Source organism: Cervus canadensis, chromosome 1, assembly GCF_019320065.1.
Source record: "Cervus canadensis isolate Bull #8, Minnesota chromosome 1, ASM1932006v1, whole genome shotgun sequence".
Taxonomy (NCBI): Eukaryota; Metazoa; Chordata; class Mammalia; order Artiodactyla; family Cervidae; genus Cervus; species Cervus canadensis.
Window position 1 is genome coordinate 48,853,431 of NC_057386.1, and position 20,739 is coordinate 48,874,169.

Below are 20,739 nucleotides of genomic sequence, written 5' to 3' on the forward strand. Positions count from 1 at the left end.
ACCAGAGAGTTTGAGTTTAGTAGAACAAACACTCCATTTAACTGAAGGTTTTTTTTTTAATTATAATCAGTAAGATTAGCCTTCATAAACAAATGCTAAGTCATAGCATGTTACACCACAATACTGGGGATCAAGCTGTCTTTTAGCCTCAACTCAGTGGAAAAGCAAGTTCGAATTACTCCCAGTCTCGCTCAACCTTGTCCGCCATTAAATATTACAATACATGATAGAATGGATGTAAATGTGACCCTTCTGGAGCTGTCACTCACTGGGATAAAAGGTTCACTGATGTGCCAAATAAACAGTCAGTCAAAGCAGATAAAGTTACAGCCATGCTGGAATTGTTACATTCCCCTCTCAGGTTGCCAGTAACAGCAGATTTCATTACAGAGTGCTGCCACATTAAATAGCCAGTTCCAAATATCCTGCCTTCTATATTGAATAATTACTTATTCACTGAAAGGATAAAAAGAAGAGTTATGAATGGGGCTCTTGTCAACAGTGAGGCAGGAAACAGCTGACATGTGGTTTATGTTACATATGTTGCAATATCTAACAATTTCTGGTCACACAGAAAATGGAATGCAAATTATATCACGGTATTTCTGACTGAATTCCTTTTAGTGTTTTTCAATGATCAAATTAATTAACTTAGTAAAAGAATTAAAGTAACTCTTGGTAGCAGAATTAGTTTATTTTCATATTTTCAATCTTTTTACTCAATTATATCTCTTCCCTATGATACAGTTAAATTCATTGTGAATATTAGAATGCTAGGGCCCAATGCACTATGATATCTCTATTGGATATATACAAGCCTAAAAGTAATTCAATAAAGTAGTCTTTTTCCCATGGCTTGGAAAACCTACTTTTTGATGATACTTTTCAACGTATTCCACTTAAAGCTTTAGGATCTACTCCTTTTATTTTCATTCAGCTATTTTTCTAAACAAAAAATTCAATTGCTATAGAAAAATACAAAATAAGTCAACCACCACATATAACTAGCAGATCCTGCTACATGTAACCATCTTTCATATTTTTCCAATAAAAAAAAGATGCTATTATACAGTCTTATAACTTTCTGCTTTGCATGCAAATGTTTTAATTTTAAAAGCAGTATTTGCACTAATATCTTAAAGGGATCTGCTTATCTTAAAATGTTATACTAACAGCATAACTAACAAAAGCAAAATATATAGGACTTGTTTTAGAAAGTTCTCACTAGAGTAGCTTTATTATGTACCTTAAATGTTTTTTTCACTCCATAATTGAAAAAAAATCATAAAACACATCTAATTTTTATATTAAAAATGTTTTATGTTTGTTAAGTCTTCCAGTGTTCTGAATTATACAATTTATGAAATCAAAAGTAACTCCTCAAGATGATGGTTTTCAGTGAGTGGCTGGGCAAGACAGAAACTAAGAAAGTTGATTCTTATTTATTTGCAGTATTAAAGAGGAATTACTTCTTCAGAAGTGATCTTCTATTGAATTTAAAGGATTTGGTATAATCATAGTTGAAGATGGAAAACACTGAACGCAACAATAGAACAGAGGCTTAAAAAAAAACACACTTATTTAGTAACAAAAGAGAATTATTTGTACCAAAATCAGCAACTTTCAATTTTGTATGAAAACAGAGAAAGAATCCTGAAAACAGCAATGATAAGAACTCATAAAATCCTCTAGTTCAAAATTAGGCTAATATTTTCTAGCCTCTCTCTGAAACTCTCTGACCTAGGGATCTTAAAACAACAGGTGAATAAAATTAAGTATTTTTCACCAAGTAATTCTCCTGCTGACAAATGATCAAGTTTACTTCCCACAGGGATATTTTCCTTTTGTTTTTGCTCTTTAAATTTATATAGCTTGTATCAGGAAACTGGAGAATAAATTAAAAAGTATTCTTTCTCATCTAATATATCTAAATGTCAAGTAAGATAAAACACATAGGCTCCCCAAACCTGGAATCTCTAAGAACTGTAGCAACATCATATGGTAGAACTAATCTCTTTAATAGATGGCTTCTTTTCCCATAGCTGGAAACTGTCTAGAGTTCCTTTTCTTTAACAAAAGGCAAGAAAACTTAACCCAAATACAGCCCCCAAAAAATCTACTATCATAAGAGATGTGGATATGACAGTTGTATTAGTTCCACATGTAGGAGTCAACTGTTTAAAAATACATTTCAAATCTACAATAGCCAAAAACTGTTCTTAGGAGCAACCAGGGATTTTATAAAATTATCTTTGTGTCCAACAATTTCTATTTATTCCCTCTCTTGTCAGACTATATAGATATGCATTAATGCTTTTTGAAAGGATAAAGAATGAATATAATATTTGATCTTGAAAGGGCAACTTCTGAGTCCTTGCCACTATTCCTTTCACAAGGTTATAATCAGAAGTATAAGTAGATTAAGATAACTATGTCAACCTCTAAAGTTTCATAGCTCTCGCCAACCTTTCCCCTGAACAACAATGAAAATTATTATGTTAAAATTACTATATTTACTTGGAAAAATAAAAATTAGCAAGGTGACTAAACATGCCTAAAAAAGGATAATAATAAAGGAGTAGTTAGAAAAAAAAAAAGGAGTAGTTAGAAATGACTGCATTGTCAGAAAAGTTATTTTGTGAATTCATAAATCAGGGGAGTATCTAAACAGAATCTATGAACTGAATTCTACAAGTAAGTGTAAAAGGATGTTTAATATGAAAAATAAGCACATAAAGAAGTAGAGAGGGGAAAAAGACCAGAAAGAAGCTTATCTGCATGAAATAAAGAGAAAACTAGGTCCATGAAACAGTAACATACTTTTCCATATATGCATGCATTGTCTTTCAACCACACTGCAAATTCCTGAGGACAGAAACTATGTCTTACGTTACTTCATATACTCATTCATTGAGCATGGTATTTTGCATACAACTGTAACTTAATTTTTTTAATTGATGAATTGTGACTAATGTCTCTAAACCAAATACTGTACCCATGTACCACATTTTATTTATCTGTAGATGTTTAATTGATGCCCAAATTTTACTTCTTCACATATCAAAAAGCTACCTCAAAATAAAAAGGTTAGCCTTTAAAAAAAAGTACGGAACAATTTGTTATCTTTCAAGAACAAAAAGAAAAATCATCTTGTTATGTTAATATTTGGGCCACTTTAGTTGTGAGTGGCAAACACATATACTGATATATTCATTTAATAACTATCATTTATTAAGGCTGTCCCTGTGCTAAGCACTCTACTTGTACTATCTCATTCATTCATCTATCCATTCATCCATTCACTCATTCATTCAAGAAACATTAGAATTCCTGACATATTAAGCCAAATAGAAGACAATGACAAAGATCATTTCATTCCACCAACAAAGAGATCTTCACTTTTTAATTGTTCTACAAGGTATGTTATAGGAGATTATCAATACCAGTTTCACTTAGTACTCTAAGTGCATTATTTTCTGAATGCAACTACAAAATATTCTTAAGCATAAGCTATAAAATTTACTTCATAAAAACCATTTTAACTTATTATTAGTTGACATTTAAGTCACACATTTTCTAACAAGATGGACATTATGTTGCACAAGGGGGAAAAACAAAAATTCTTCAGTTGAGAGACTCTTTAGAGCAAGCATCACACTTCTTCTACAAAGGACCAGAGAGGAAATATTCTAGGTTGTATGGGTCATAAAATCTCTGTCCCTATATACAGAAAAATATCTTTATGACCTTAATATAGGGAAGGATTTCTTAAACAATACACCAAAAGCACAAGTGACTGAAAACAATCTTGAGAAGATACATATGCTGTATACAACCAACTGAGGGATCAGTCTTCATAACACATAAAGAATTCCAACAAACCAATTTTTTAAAAAACCCAATAGAAGAATAAGAATCCAAGAACAAGAAATCACAGGAGAGAAAAGCAAAACACCCAACAAACATCTGAAAAGATGTGCAACCTGTGCAACCTGATGTTCAAGTTCCTTAGAAAGAGAGAAAGGGAAGTCGATCAGTTGTGTCCAACTCTTTGCAACCCCATGGACTGTAGCCTACCAGGCGCCTCTGTCCGTGGGATTTTCCAGGCAAGAATACAGGAGTGGATTGCCATTTCCTTCTCCAGGAGATCTTCCCGACCAGGGATTGAACCTGGGCCTCCTGCATTGTAGGCAGACGATTTACCGTCTGAGACACCAGGGAAACTAATTAGGAAAATGCAATTAAAACCCTAATTGTATTTCATTTACATCCACCAGACTAGGTGTCAGAAAAGATATAAAGCAACTCTCTTAAACACTGCTGATCCAAGTATAAAGTGACACAATCACTTTGAAGAACAAGTTGGTGACATAGCGATATCAAATACATACAGACCCTTGGGCCCAGCATGAGCCTGCTAGTCATACATGCTAGTGACAGACTTGCAGATTCAGAGAGATACAAGAGGGATATTCTTTGTTTTACTAGTGATGAAAATAAGCTAAATGTGTCAAAAAAAAAAAAGAATGAGTAAATAAATTGTGGCGTCTATCAATGGAATACTGTAGATAATTAAAAAAAAAAAAGAACCAGAGTTCTAAGTATCAACATAGATAAAGATCAAAAAAAGTGTTAAGCAGGTTAAGTGTGACTTAAACAAAATTTTATTTTCCCCATAAACTTCCAGACAAACTGATGATAGGAATAAAACTATAAAAACGTTAGGTAAAAAATTAGGAATCCCCACTACAGTAGATAATCCTTGGAGCTAAGGAACGTAGTACACATTTGGAAAATGCTAAAGAGTGCTTCAAAAGAAACCTAAAACAGCAAATACACTGGTTACTCCTCAGCAGCTTAATACCTAACAGAACAACTATCATCTTAATCTCTTGTGACCAAACTTTTCAACTTAATTGATTAAGAAACAGACTCCTAATTTACATCCATGTATTGTTGCAGAGGAGAGAGTTTGGGATCACCCGGAAACTAGAAACACAATTTTGTATACATTATTTAGAAAGTGAGTCCATAAGTTATCATTATGTGCTCACAGAAGACTATGACTTATTTGGGTGAGGACTTTACTCCAGAATTTATGTCTGATTTTACAAAGAAAATAAAATAGAAATAGCATTTTATTTACAATGAACTTGCTTAGTCACATTAATTCTGTAAAGGAATAAACAAGTTGATAGTCCAAAGAAGATAATTTTATAAAGATTCCTCTACTACTTGTAAATTAATTTCTCTTTTAATGTTTGTTAATTATGCAATATTAACAAAATTCTATAACAGTTCACTAATGTTTATTTCTAACTCCATTTTACAGATGAAAAAATAAAATCTGAAGCTCTTCAAGTGGCTACAAAATTCATGATAAATTTGTGAGAAGTTAGAATTCATAACCTTAAATCTTAAAGTTTTAATTAACAAGATCATTTTTAATCTACCATTTAACTTGACCCCAAAAAAAAAGCAAAATACTGCCCTTTTTTATTTCCAAACATCATGCACATGAAGAACTAGTGGTAAAAACAAGTCAATGAATACCGAATTATAGTTTGAGGCATATGAAAGAAGGTTTACTGTTAACCTTTATTAACCATTTGCTGTTGTCCCTGCCATCTGAAGACGTACTGACTGCCTGTTGCGCAAACTCTCACGGAGGTGCACACTCTAGTTAAGATAGCAAAAGTGACGCAACTATACCGTTTCAACTATTCTTTTTTAAAAATTCAAACAGTAGTACTCTACTGCCACAGTTTCATGATTAAACTGCACAAGGCAGCTGTTTATCCACTCACAGCAACCAGCAGGTGAACCTGATTCAATATTTATCACAGGCTTTCACAGATCACTGCTAACCAAGCAAACGTTTTAATTAAGCTGGAACTTGCTTCAAAGAGCTCATTCAAGATGTCAATCAGCAGGTAAGAGATCAGATACAGTGTCAGGTGAGAGTGTGTAATACAAATCCACAACTTTCTTCATCCCATCGCTGTAAATTAGCCTGCTCTAAAGTTCAGATTCTGATTGTAACAGACTGCCAGTCTCCTGGAATGTGTAACTGAAGTCACTCAAATTCTATTGTGAAGGTTGTAAGCAATATGTTAAACTGCAGTGGGCTAGCACATTAAGACAGATCACTTGCACGGTTGTTTTTTGATACCATAAGTGTCTGTTACCCTGCTCTCCACTTACTGTTTACTTTCTTGCCTACTGTAAATGGGAATTCCTCAACACAGCTGCCTCAGTTTCTGAGTTTATAACCAAGAACACCCCAAAGTGGTATAATTTTTCATCTAAATTTATACTAGAACAATCATATTTCTCTAAGACTTCTCAGTTAAAGAACAAATATAAAGATGACCAACCTATACAGAGCAACAGTCCTCCTGGAACAGTAGCACTTTATACAGATGTGACTATAGCAATGAGTCTAAAAGTATAGTGAGTAGTCACACTGAACAACTTCATGAGAAATACCTGGGATATTTATTGATACAACAAAAAAAAAAAAAGGAAAAAAAGAAGAATCAAAGAAAGGAAATGGGGGAGAAAAAGGAAAGTTCTTCCTTAGAGAAGATTGCTAGCTAAAACTTGTAAATAGAATGATAAAATCTTAAAAATCACTATTTTACAACTCCCATGTAATAGTTGATTCCTATAAGGTACATAAATGGATGCTAAAATCACTGGGTAAATGTTGCTGGGAAACAAGATACTCACAGAGACTCCAAGTATCACCCCAAAGATTACTTCTTAATTACAAAAGAAAAATATGCCTTTATAATGGAGACCTCGTGTCACCACTTTACCCAAGTGGTCGATTTTTAACATTAGCAGTAGGGAGACAAACTGGCATCATGTGCCTCTTGATACGCTATAGTAGAAAATATACTTATGTACTTTCCTTGAATAAAACTACATGATTATGAAATCTAAACTATCAAGCCATGAATCAAAAAGTACCTAGGAATACAGAAACTGTGGTAAACGACATATTATTTAGTTGGTGAAAATAAATCCAACTGCACCCTTATGATATTTGCAGTTGTATATTTTACTTCAAAAATCCTTTGGAATTATCCGATATTTTTATTTTCTCCTTTATCATACAGTATTTTGGCATTTTTCAAACTTTTTTCAATTAATCTTTTTAAAATGAGAAAACAAAGCCATCCTGTGATGTCATCTTCTACATACTGACCAAAATGCTACAAATAAGAGATTTCTGCTTCTTTCACCACCATTAAAAATTAGTAGACAAATTATCAGTATCCAAGCCTCTAAAGCAGCGCTAGTTGCCACAGAGCAACTAAGGCCGTGCACCACAATCAATGAGTTATGAGCTGCAGCTACTGAAACCCACACTCCCGAGATCCTGTGCTCCGCAACGAGAGAAGCCAGCGTACTGCATCAGGGAGTAGCCCCCACTCGCTGCAGCTAGAGAAAGCCTGCTCACAGCAAGGAAGACCCAGTGCAACCAAATAAATAAATAATTACTTAATAAGGAAAAAAGATTTATAAATGGACAATACACACATGAAAAGATGTTTAACATCACTAATCATTAGGAAATGCAAACCAAAACCACAAAGACATACCATTTCCCATCCATTAGGATGGTTATAATTTAAAAAGAAAACAGAATACGGAACAGAAAATTACAAGTGCTTGGCAAGGATGTGAAGAAACCGGAACCTTCCTGAGAATTCCCTCATGGTCCAACGGTGAGGGTTCTGTTAGGGAACCTGTGCAGGCAGCACAGGTTCAATCCCTGGCTGGGGATCTAAGATCCCACACACCTCAAGGCACAGCCAGGAGAAAAAAAAAAAAACAACAGAATCTTCCTACACCATCAGTGGGAATATAAAATAGTGTAGTCACTGTGGAAAATAGGATGGAAATTCCTCAAAAAATTAAACGGAATTACCATGTGATCCAGGTATCCCACCTCTGGATATATATCCATAAGAAGTGAAAGCAGAGATGAACACAAAGATATTTGTACACCAGCATTCATACAGCAGCGTTATTCACAATAGCCAAAAGAGGAAAACAACTCAAATGACCACTGACGCATGAATGGATAAACAAAACGTGATATACAGGCATTGACCAGAATATTAATCATACAAGGGAATTCTGACACATGCTACAACATGGATGAACTCTGAAGACATTATGCTATATGAAATAACTCAGATACAAAAGGATACACATTGCACAATTCCACTTATATGAGGTTCCAGAGTAGTTAAATTCACAGACAGAAAGGAGAATGGTAGTTATCAAGGGGCTGAGGCAAGGGAGGACAGGAGTTATTGTTTAGTAAGTACAAGAGTTTCAGTTGGGAAGACAGAAGAATTCACAGCAATGTGAATAGACTTAATGCCACTGAACTGAACACAAAAAATGGTTAAAATGGCAAATTTTGTTATGTACATTGTATCACATTTTAAAAAAAATACATTTAAAATTGTATCATTTTTAAAAAAATGAACAAGAAAATCTGTTACCAGCAGCAGAGCCACACTACAAGTGTTAAATGAAGCTTTTTAAGCTAAAAGAAAAATTATATAACATAGAAACCTGAACCTACATGAAGGGATAAAGGGAACTAGAAAAAGGAAATAAAAAGATGAAGCAAGAAATAATTTTCCTGATTTGTAAATTTATTTAAAAAATGGAGGTAGACTTCTGGTTTCCATTTTTGATATAAATATCTTGGAAGTCACCACTCCATCCTGACAAGTAAAAAGGCGAAAAAGCGGAAAAATCAATAACTTTTCCTGGATTAGTAAGAGAGGGGAGGACAAACCATTGCCTTTAAGATTAGGAGACAGGTGAATACAGGAAGTAACAGCTTACTGGAGCAGCAATACCAGTGAAAACCAGTGCAGGAACAAGTGCTGGGCTAACAAAGCCTCAACTGTAAATGATGAACTGCTACAGGCTCAATATGCATGACTCTCTTAGTTAAAAATTTAGGGGTACTTAGTCATGGAGGGTTCCCAAATATTCTAAGAGTTATGTCTAGGAGCCAGATCAGGGGAGAAAATCACATGGGAGAAAAACACCCTTGTGCTCCCAGTAATGGGAGGGGGTAAGGCAACAATTTTGAAATATACCAGAACACTTTGGTTTTCTTAACAAACCCTGCCCTCAGGGGAAAAGGAAACTAGTTAACCAGAGCCTAATCAGTCGGGGTATTATCAGAGCCTAAACCACCTGGGGGAAGGGAATTACCCAACACTAGCAGTTCTAGCCTTCCATATGGGAGAAGGGAAAAAACTCCAATTCACTCAAGCCATCCTGTCCCAGTCCAGAGGCACAGGCTCACTATCACTAAAAGACTAAGACCCAATCACACGGTTACAGAACACTTACCTTCCCCTGACCCCTCACCACCAAATTACTAAAGATCTGTTTACAGCAGCTTCTTTTATCCAGCTAACATGTCATATCTAGCTAACAAGGAAGAAAATTACAAGGCATACCAAAAGGCAGAAGATACAATCTGAAGAGACTGAGCAAGCATCAGAGCCAGACACATCAGGGATACTGGAATTATCATATTAGGGATTTAAAACACCTATGATTAATATGCTGAAGGCTCTACTGGATAAAGCATATAGCATGTAAGAACACAACAATGTAAGCTGAGATGGAAATCCTAAGGAAGAGTTCTTTTTTAATGCTAGAAATAAAACACTGTAGCAGACACAAAAAAAAGCCTTTGATGGGCTTTTTAGTAGACTGGACATAGCTGACAAAAGACTCTGAGCTAGTGGATATATCACCAGAATGTTTGAAAACCAAACCTAAGATAACAAAGACAGAAAAACAGAAGAGAATACTCAAGGACTGTGGGACAACTACAGACAGTTAGCACGTGCATAGAGGGAATACTAGAAAGGAAAAGTAACAGAAGAAACATTTGATAGAATAATGACCAAGATTTCCCCCTACCTCATGCCTGACACAAAAAAACCACAGGTTCAGAAAGTTCAGACAACACCAAACAGGATTAAATGTCAAAAAAAAAAAAAGCTACGTGTAAGCATATCACCTTCAAACCACAGAAAATCAAAGATTAAAAAAAAAATCCTGAAGGAAAGAATTCAGAGAGGAAAAACACCTTACCAACAGAGGAACAAAGATAATAATTATATCCAACTTCTCCTTAGAAGCCATGCAGCAAGAAGAGAGTGGAATGAAATATGTAAAATGTTAACAGAAAAAACCACCAATCTAAAATTCTGTACCCTGAGAAATTATTCCTCAAAAGTGAAGGAGAAATACAGACCTTCTCAGACAAACAAAAACTGAAGGAATTCATTGCCAGTAGACTTGCCTTTCAAAAAATGTTAAAAGAAGTTCTTCAGAGACAAGAAAAAAATTTTTATATACATAAAGTAAGCAAGAGCCCTGGAAAAATTAATAGTGAATATGAATTTTAAACTTTCATTTTTCTTATTTGACCTAACATAGAATAGTTTGGTCAATAATGATAATAAGAAGAAAATAATAATACTTAATTTAATAATTACTTTAATTTAATTTAATAATAAATAATAGAAACAGTTTAACTTTAACACAGGTTAGAAGTGCACAGTTCCACTTACACAAATTTGTTCCAATAAATATATTGGAATTTTAAGATTTGCAAAAATTTGAAAAAACTCAGATGAACCAGAGCCTAGAAATACAAATAAATAAATGTATGGCATGTCATAAATGCATAACATACATGTAGATGCTAGTCTTTCCTTACATAGGTATAAGGTGAGAGACATTTAGCATAAAATTAATAATATGTTAGCTTTCTATTTTATAACTTTCAAAGAATTACATTACCATATAGTATTCCTCTCTGTTTCATAATTGGAGAAACTGCACATCAGCATATCATCACAGGTAAGTGGCTTTTTAAAAAAGAAAGTAACAATGTTTTTCTAATACCATATTATGAACATGACTGTAATACTTTATGCCTTAAAAATTGAATGATGATTGATTCATTAGTGTATAAATCAGGTTACTGTGAAGCAACTATATCAATTACACTAAATTACCATAAAAATATCATATCATAAAGCTTTTCCAATATCAATGTATAAATTTTAATACCTCTAAACTAATACAAATTCTTTTTTTCACACTATCTTTTCATTTTACCTAGTGTTAGAAATACAGATAACATCTACAGTGTTTTGTATCTAAGACAATATTGTTGTGGTTAATGACTTACATTGATGCTTCATCTTATAGATGATGCAAACTTACAGTAGTGGTACAGTACTATAAATATATTTTCTCTTTATGATTTTCTTAATAACATTTTCCTCTCTCTTTACTCTCTTACTTTACTGTAAGTATACAAATAACATACAAAGCATGTGTTAACTGACTTTATGTTATCTATTGGTAAAGCTTCTGGTCAACAGCAGGCTATTGGTAGTTAAATTTGTTGTTGTTGTTCTTTAGTTACTCAGTTGTGCCTGACTCTTTGTGACCCCATGGATTGTAGCTCCTCTGTCCAGGACCAGGCTGCTCTGTCCATGGGGATTTCCAGGCAAGAGTACTGGAGTAGGTTGCCATTTCCTGCCCCAAGGGATCTTCCCGACCCAGGGATCAAACTCTTGTCTCCTGCATTACAGGCAGATTCTTTACCACTGAGCCACTTGGGAAGTCAAATATTATACACAGATTTTTGACTGCTGGGTGGGGGGGGGGTTGGTGTCCCTAACCCCTGCATTGTTCAAGGGTCAATTTATATGCTTATATAGGCATGAAACAAATGATAGCAATGATACAAGGGATGGACTGAAAAATTAGCATTATACTGTATATAAGATACTCATACTACCCATGAAATCATATAGTGTTATGGGAAAGTACACTTGGATTTGCCATAAATACATACTGCAAAATCGAGGGCAACCAGCAAAAAAGGGGAAAGGAGGGAGGGAAGGAAAGAGGAAGGAAGGAATATGATGGCTATGCTAGAAAGGAGAGAAAATGGAATCAAATAAAATACTTACTTAGGACATGTGCCAATGCCTACGGCCTGAGCCCACCTGGGCCAGGCCCTGGGCCACTGCCTGAGCAGAGCCCATGCATATGGCTGGCTCAGGCACCCTAAGGCTGCATAAGTTTTGCAGGTCACATTAAACTCAGGACCTCCACAAAGAGGACCCACTGGGGGTTTTTTTGTCCCAAGATGGCAGCCTCCAGCCCGACACAAGTTCTGGATCTGTACCCAGCAATGCTGAAGAAAAGCAAGCACTTCATCACCTACAACTACAGAACTTACACCATCAGGAGGACATGAGTTGCCTTCAGAGAAAATAAGAATGTAGAGAATCCTATAAAAATTCAAGCCCTAATGAACAAAGCCAAAAGAGACATTAGAATAAGTCTGTCAACAGGTCATACTGGTCAACTGTATTCAACTGACAATCCTGTCACTGAGAATCAAGAGAAGTCCAGGCTCTAGGAAGCCAGGACCAGCCAGCACTGGCAGCCAAGGACCACCTTCAGCATCCAGTCTGCTTGGCAAGGGGGCTCCCAGCAGACCATGAGCAGCCTCTGCATCAGCTTTAAATATGTTCTTGCTCTGTTTGCCCTATAGGAACTGACAGACTGAGTGAGGTTTCCATTCTTCTGCAGTCTCAGTGACAAAGGATGGCTGTCTCTCTTTGATTCAAATATTAGAATGAAAGGTTTGGAAAAAAAAAAGAGAGAAGAATGAAGAGTTGGGGCTCTTCAAAAGAATGCTGTGTATTATTGTGTCTCCTTCACCCTACCCCTCCTTTGTAGCTCCTCAGCACTTATAATAGAGCATTTCCAGATTTTGTTTCTTGATCTTTGATAATAAACAGAATTGTCTCCCTAATCCTTCTAAAATAAATAAAACAAAAATAAATAAAATGTTTATTTAAAACCACAAAAGGCATAAAGATTGGGAAACAAAAAGAAGAACACAGAACAAGAGCAACAAATAGGAAATGGTAATATATATGGTAAATATTAATCCAATCTTGTCGATAATACTTTGAACATCAACGGTCTAAGTACACCAGTTAAAAGACAGAAATTGTCAGAGAGGATCATAAAACAAGACCCAAATATTTGATGTCTATAAAAAATCTACTTTAGATATAAAGACACTTCTAGATTAAAAGTAAATCGATGGAGAAAAATATACCATGCTACAACTAATCAAAAAGAAGCAGAGTAGCTATATTAATTTCAGAGACAGAAGGCCTCAAAGAAAGGAAAGTTATCAGAGATTTCTTAAAGGTCATTACATAATGATAAAGGAACCAGTTCTCCAAGGGAAAAAAAACAAAACAGTCCTCAACATGTATGTGCCTACCATCAGTGTGTCCAACTATATGGGACAAAAACTAATAGGAATGCAAAAGAAATAGCTAAATCCACTATAATATTTGAAGTCACTATCAGAAATGGAGAGACCTAGCTGACAGTTCCGGAAAAGGCAATGGCACCCCACTCCAGTACTCTTGCCAGGAAAATCCCATGGACGGAGGAGTCTGGTAGGCTGCAGTCCATGGGGTCGAGAAGAGTCGGACACGACTGAGCGACTTCACTTTCCCTTTTCACCTTCCTTCATTGGAAAAGGAAATGGCAACCCACTCCAGTGTTCTTCCCTGAAGAATCCCAGGGACGGTGGAGCCTGGTGGGCTGCTGCCTATGGGGTCGCACAGAGTCGGACACGACTGAAGCGACTTAGCAGCAGCAGCAGCAGACAGCAGCAGCTGATAGTTCAGTTGGTAAAGAATCTGCCTGCAAAGCAGGAGACCCCAGTTCGATTCCTGGTTCAGGAAGATCCGCTGGAGAACAGATAGTCTACCCACTCCAGTATTTTGGGCTTCCAGCTGGTAAAGAATCCGCCTGCAATGCGGGAGACCTGGGTTCAATCCCTGGGTTGGGAAGATCCCCTGGAGAAGGGAAAGGGTACCCAGTCCAGTATTCTGGCCTGGAGAATTCCATGGACTATATAACCATGGGGTCACAAAGAGCTGGACACGACTAAGTGACTTTAAAAAACCAAGCAGACAATCAATAATGACATACTTGAACCCAACAATAACACCAGTCAACTGGATAGAACTGACATCTACAGACTTTCATTCAACAGTGGAAGAATACACATTTTTGCCAACTTCACATGGAACATTAACCAAGAAGACCACATTCTGGGGACAAAATGTACTTTCAAAAGTTTAAAAAAATAGAAATACAATGTCTGCTCCCACAATGAATTAAACTAGAATTGATAAAACAAAGATAACTAGAACACCCCAAAATAAGTGAGGATCAAACAACATACAACTATATAACACATGGATCAAAGAAAAAAGTCAAGAGAAGTTTAAATATAGTTTCAGTTAAATGAAAATAAAAACATACCCTATGAAAATACATGGTAGGCAGTCAAAGTAGTGCTGTGCAGGAAATTGAAAGCATATATTAGAAAAGAAGAAAGATCTAAAGTCAGTAACCTAAGTTTCTACCTTAAGAAACTAGAAAAAGAAGAACAAACTAAATCTGAATTAAGCAGAAGAAAAGAATAATACAGCAGAAATCAATGTAACTGAAACAAGAAAACCAACGGAGAAAAATCACTGAAACCAAAACCTGCCTCTCTGGGAAAAAAAAAAAAAATCAATGAAATCAATAAGTCTCTAGCCAGACTACTAAGGAAAAAAGAGAAAAGACAAAAATTACTAATATTAGGACTTCCCTGGTGGTCCACTGGCTAAGACTCCAAGCTCCCATTGCAGGAGTCCTGGGTTTGATCCTTGGTCAGGGCTAGATCCCACACGTCACAACTAAGAATCTGCATGCTACAACTAAGAGCCCTCAAGCCACAACTACAGCACTCACAGGCTGCAAAGAAGATTGAAGATCCTAAGACCTGGCATGACCAAATAAATATTTTTTAAAACTATGAGAATCAGAAATGAAGGAGGGACATCACTACAGAATCCATGGACACTAAGGATAATAAAAAACTACGATGAAGAGCTTTATGTGCACAAACTTGATAACCTAATGAAATAGATCAATTTCTTAAAAAACACAATTTGCCAAATCTGACACAAGAAATGAACAATATGAATAGGCCTATATATAGTAAAGAATTAAATCAATAATTTGTAATTTTCCAAAAAGAAAGCACCAGACCTAGACAGATTCACTTGTGAATTCTACCAAATATTTAAGGAAGAAATTCTACCAATTCTCTACAATCTCTTTCAGAGTATAGATGCAGAAAGAATGCTGCCAACTCATTCTATTAGGCCAATATTTGCCCAAATACCAAAGTCAGGCAAAGACATTAAAAGAAAGCTACACACCAATATCTCTCATGAACATGAATGCAAAAATCCTCATTAAACAATATCAAATATTATCAAACTGAATCCAATAATATGTAAAAAGAATTATAAACCATGACCAAGTGTGATTTACCCCAGCTATGTAGGTTGGTTCAATATTTGAAAGTCAATCAGTGTAACCCATCACACACTGGTAGGCTAAAAAAGAAATATGACATACTCGCTTAGTCATGTCCAACTCCTTGTGACCCCAAAGACTGTAGCCCGCCAGGCTCCTCTGTCTATGGAATTCTCCAGGCAAGAATACTAGAGTGAGTTGCCATTTCCTTCTCCAGGGGATCTTCCTGATCCAGGGATTGAACCCAGGTCTCCTGCACTGCAGGCACCATCTGAGCTATAGGGAAATCTTAGATGCAGAAAAAGCATTTGACAAAATCCACACATACATGATAAAAACTCTCAGTAAACTAGAAATAGTGGAGCACTTCCTCAACTTGATAAAGACTATCTACAAAAAACTTACAGCTAACATTATATTTAATGATGAGAAAGGTGAAGATTTCTAAGACCAGGTACAAGCCCATGCTATTCCCTCTCACCATTCCTTTTCAACTTTATGTCCTTGCTAATGTTATAAGACAAGAAAAATAAATATATGGTATACAAATTAAGAGGGAAGATATAAGCAGTGGAGGACTGCTTATAGAGCACAGACCTTTGTATTATAATTTTTAAAAAGGCCCTTTTAAATAATTACAAAGAGTGTTTGCTTTCAGATGCCATGGGTTACACTTTTATGGGCATGACTATAACCATTTTTGTAAAGAGTAAGAGTTGTATAAAATAAGAAATAAATACAATACTCAAAAAAAAAAAAAAAAAGACAAGGAGGAATCTTTAATATTACTAAGTGAAAGAAGTTCATCTGAAGGGCTACATACAGTATGATTCCAACAATATTTACTATTCTGGGAAAGGCAAAACTATGGAGACAGTAAAAAGACTAGTGATTGAAAGGGTTTGCAGGAGGAGAGGAAAGGTATGAATAGGCACAACATAGAGGGGTTTTAGGGCAGTGAAAATACTCTGTATATCACAGACACATGTTATGACCCATTTTTCCAAACCCATTAAATGTACAGCGCCCATAGCTAGCATGTGGAAATGTAAACTAGTCTCTGTCCGATTATGACCTGTCAATGCAGGCTCGTCAACCGTAAAAAATGTACCATCCTGAGGACTTCCCCGGTGGTTCAGTGGTTAGCCGTCCACCTTCCAGTGCAGGGCTCAATCCCTGGTCAGGGAACTATGATCCTACACGCTGCAGGGCAAGTAAAGTTCACACACCCCAACTACTGAGCCTGCATGGTCTGGAGCCTGAATGCCCTAACTAGAGAGAGGCCCACATGCTGCAGTGAAGATCCTGCATTCCACAACTAAGAGCCAGTGCAGCTAAATAAATAAATAAAATTTTTAAAAAAGAAACATGCCATTCTGGTGGGGGATGTTGATAATGGGATGAGTTGGGTAGGGCATATCTGTACCTTCCCTTCAAATCTGCAGTGATCCTTAAACTGTTATATAAAGTCTCAATAAAAAATTAAAAATCAAAAAAGTAACTGATGATATCAAGGAAAAATAATAATAAAATGCTCTATGGTTCATAATACATACAGAAATAAAGTATATAACAAAAATGACATATCAGAAGGTAGAAATAAAAGCATAGTGGAAGAAAGTGGAAATTAAAGTATAGTGGGAGAAGGTTTTTTTGTTTTTTTAGGTAAGAAGTGGATTAACTCAGATTCAGAGAGACGCACACTCCATAGAGCGTGGGCCATCGCAGAGGGCAAGTGGGGCTGAGAAAAGGTTTTCATACACTGTATGTTAAGTGTATGCCAATGCCAGAGATGCAGGAGATGTGCATTCGATCCCTGGGTCAGGTAGATTCCCCGGAAGAGGAAATGGCGACCAACCATAATATTCTTGCCAAGAAAGTCTCATGAACAGAGGAGCCTGACAGGCTATAATTTGTGAGGTCAGAAGAGTTGGACATAGCTGAGCACGCATGCATTCACAAAATGCATGTGAGTAAAATACTTGAAAGCAACAGTGATAAATTTAAGATGCAAATTATAAATCTCAGAGAAACTCCAAAACAGATAAACTCAGAGTTATAGTAAGAAGAAAATGGTGGAGAAAAGATGGAATCCTAAATCACGGTCAATTAATCCAAAAGAAGGCCAAAAAAATTATAAAAGGAAATAAAGAACAATGGAGACAAATAGAAAATATACAACAACCATAGTGATTATTATATTAAATGTACAAGGTGTAAACACTCCAATTAAAAGGCAGGGTTTATCAGAGTGGATAAAAACAGAAGATTCAATGATGTATAAGAAACCCATTTTAAATGTAAAAACAGATAAGTTAAAAGGATGAAAGAAGATACACTACTCAAACACTAATCCTAAGAAAGTCAGAGCAACTATATTAATTATGAAAAGTAGATTTCAGAACAAAGACATTTCTTAATGACAGATAGGTTAACACACCCAGAAGATAAAATCTTGAATTCCAGGAAGCAAGATAGATAAATGTGACAGAAACAAATCTACAATTATAGAACCTTTAGCCCTCTTCTCTGCTTTATAAGTAGATCAAAAAAAAAATATGATACACAAGACATGAACAATACAATCAAGACAACTTGAGCTAACTGACATTTATAGACTAACTCACCAAATAGCAGAGGAGTAGTCTATAAATGAATACATATTCTTTCTAAAAATTCAGAGCTTTCACAAACAAATTATTAAAAAGAACTGAAATCATACAAAATACGCTCTCTAACCACACAAATCACAAATCAGCAAGAGAAAAATATCTGGGGAAAAAACTATTTAGTGTTTATTTACTGTAAATAAATCTTAAAGAAATCAATAGGAAAATGAGGAGAAAAGTAACATAGTATCAAAATCTGTGTGATGCACAGAAAGCATAGGGAAATGTATAGTTTTCAGTGGTTGTCTTAGTGGGGAAAAGGTTCAAAATCAATTATCTAAGCTTCAATCTTAAGAAGTTAGAAAGAGAATAAATAAATCTAAAAAAAAATAAAAATGAAGGAAATAAAGACAAAAGCAGAAGTCAGTGAAACAGAAAATGGAAAAACATTAAAGAAAAATCAACAAAAACAAAAGTTTTTAAACTATAATAAAAATGTATAAATCTCTATCCAGATGGATCAAAAAATAAAGAGAAAAAAATACAAATTCTGAGTCTTAGAAATGAAGAGGGAATAACACTATAGATCCTACAGCTTTTTTTAAAGAGAGAATATTTTGAATATTATGACAATAAACTTAAAAACTTGAATAAAATAGACAAATTTCTTGAAAGATACTAATTACTGAAACTGACTCAAGAAGCAACAGAAAATCTGAATAGTCCTATATTTATTAAAGCAATTAAATGTATAAGTGAAACTCTTTCCAAAAACAAGTTGCAAGGCCCAGATAGCTTAACTGGTGAATTCTATCAAAAATTTAAGTAATACTTCCAATTCACAAGGTCAGCATTACCCTGATATCAAAACAAAATAAAATGCATACACACACACACACACAAAAACCACTAAAGACCAGTATATTTAAGAAGCATAGATGCAAGAAGTTCTCAACAAGTATTAACAAATCAAATCTAGCAAGATATAAAAAGGGGACAACATCATAAACAAGTGGGTTTTATCCAGCTTTTACTTGAGTGTGAGGCTGGGTCAGCATCCAAAAAGCAAACAGTGTAAGTCAATACATCCACAGGATATAGGAGTAAAACCATGTGATCCTACTAATGGATGCAATAAAATTTAAAGTATAAAATTCAACATTCACTCATTATAAAACTTTCAGCAAAACTAGGAATAGAAGGAAGGACTTCCTGGCAGTCTAGAGGTTAAGACTCCACACTTCCAATGCAGGGGGCATGGGTTCCATCTATGGTGAAGGAACTATAAGACCCTACAAGCCCTGAGGTGCGGCCAAAAAGGAAAAAAAAACAAAAACCAGGCACAGAAGGAAACTTCCTCAACTGGATAGAGAGCATATACAAAACACCTACATCACTCATCATTCTTAATGGGTTTTCCCCCCAATGAAACTTGAACAAAGATGTCTACTCTCACCACTCCAATTCAACCTTGTACTGCATATCCTAGTCACTAAGATAAAATAAGAAAACATATTAAATCCAAATACTAAAAGTAAAATAATGTTTATTAGAGAATGCAAACATACAGCTCTGTACTTAGAAAGCCCTATAAAATCTTCAAAAGAGCCAATCTTCAACTAGAACCAAAAAGTGATTTAGCAAGTTTGCAGGTCATATGGTCAATATACAAAAATGAGTTATATTTCTATAACAGCAACACATTTCTTGTTCAGTCACTAAGTTGTGTCCGACTCTTTGCAGACCCCACGGACTGCAGCATGCCAGGATTCTCTGTCCTTCACTATCTCCCAGAGTTTGCTCAGGTTCGTGTCCACTGAGTCGGTGATGCTATCTAACCTCTTATACTTTGCCACCCATTTATCCTTTTGCCTCAGTCTTTCCCAGCATCAGGGTCTTTTCCAATAAGTTGGCTCTTCACATTAGGTGGCCAAAGTATTGGAGTTTCAGCTTCAGCATCAGTCCATCCAATGAATATTCAGGTTTGATTTCCTTTAGGACTGACTGGTTTGATTTCTTTTGTCCAAAGGACTCTCAAGAGTCTTCTACAGCACCACTATTCGAAAGCATCAATTCTTCAGCACTCAGCCTTCTTTATGGTCAAACTCTCACATCAATACACAAATACAAAGTAAACTATAAGTGGAATTACACCATATTGGTCCATTTCTAACTGGCTTATTTCTCTTAGCATAATATCTTCAATCTTTGTTGTAGCATGTATCAGAACTTCCGTCCTTTTAGGGCTAAATATTCCATGTATACACTATATTTGTTTATCCATCCATCTCTCAATAGATACATAAGTTGTTTTCACCCTCTGGCTCTTGTGAATAATGCTGCTATGAACATTGGTGTACAGGCAAGAATATGGGAGTGGGTTGCCATTTCCTCCTCCAGAGGATCTTCCCAACCCAGGGACTGAACTCACATCTCTTGTATCTCCTGCATTAGCAAGCGGATTCCTTACTACTGTGCCACCTGGGAAGCCCAAGTGTTTCAATATGTGCTTTCAATTCTTTGTTATATATATACCTAGAAATCGAATTACAATACAGAAATTCTATTTTTAACTTTTTGAAAAACTAGGAATAGGTCTTTAATTTAAAATTATAAAAAGGAAGAAACAGAA

At 35.5% G+C, this 20,739-nt stretch overlaps 1 protein-coding gene and 1 pseudogene across 1 annotated transcript in view; one reads left to right on the forward strand and one right to left on the reverse strand.

The window, feature by feature from the left end:
• The window catches only part of BRIP1 (BRCA1 interacting helicase 1), a 187,215-nt gene that overhangs the window by 138,963 nt on the left and 27,513 nt on the right, over positions 1-20,739 (reverse strand). The gene's annotated exons all lie outside the window — the stretch shown is intronic.
• LOC122423063 lies at positions 12,233-12,508 on the forward strand (annotated as a pseudogene).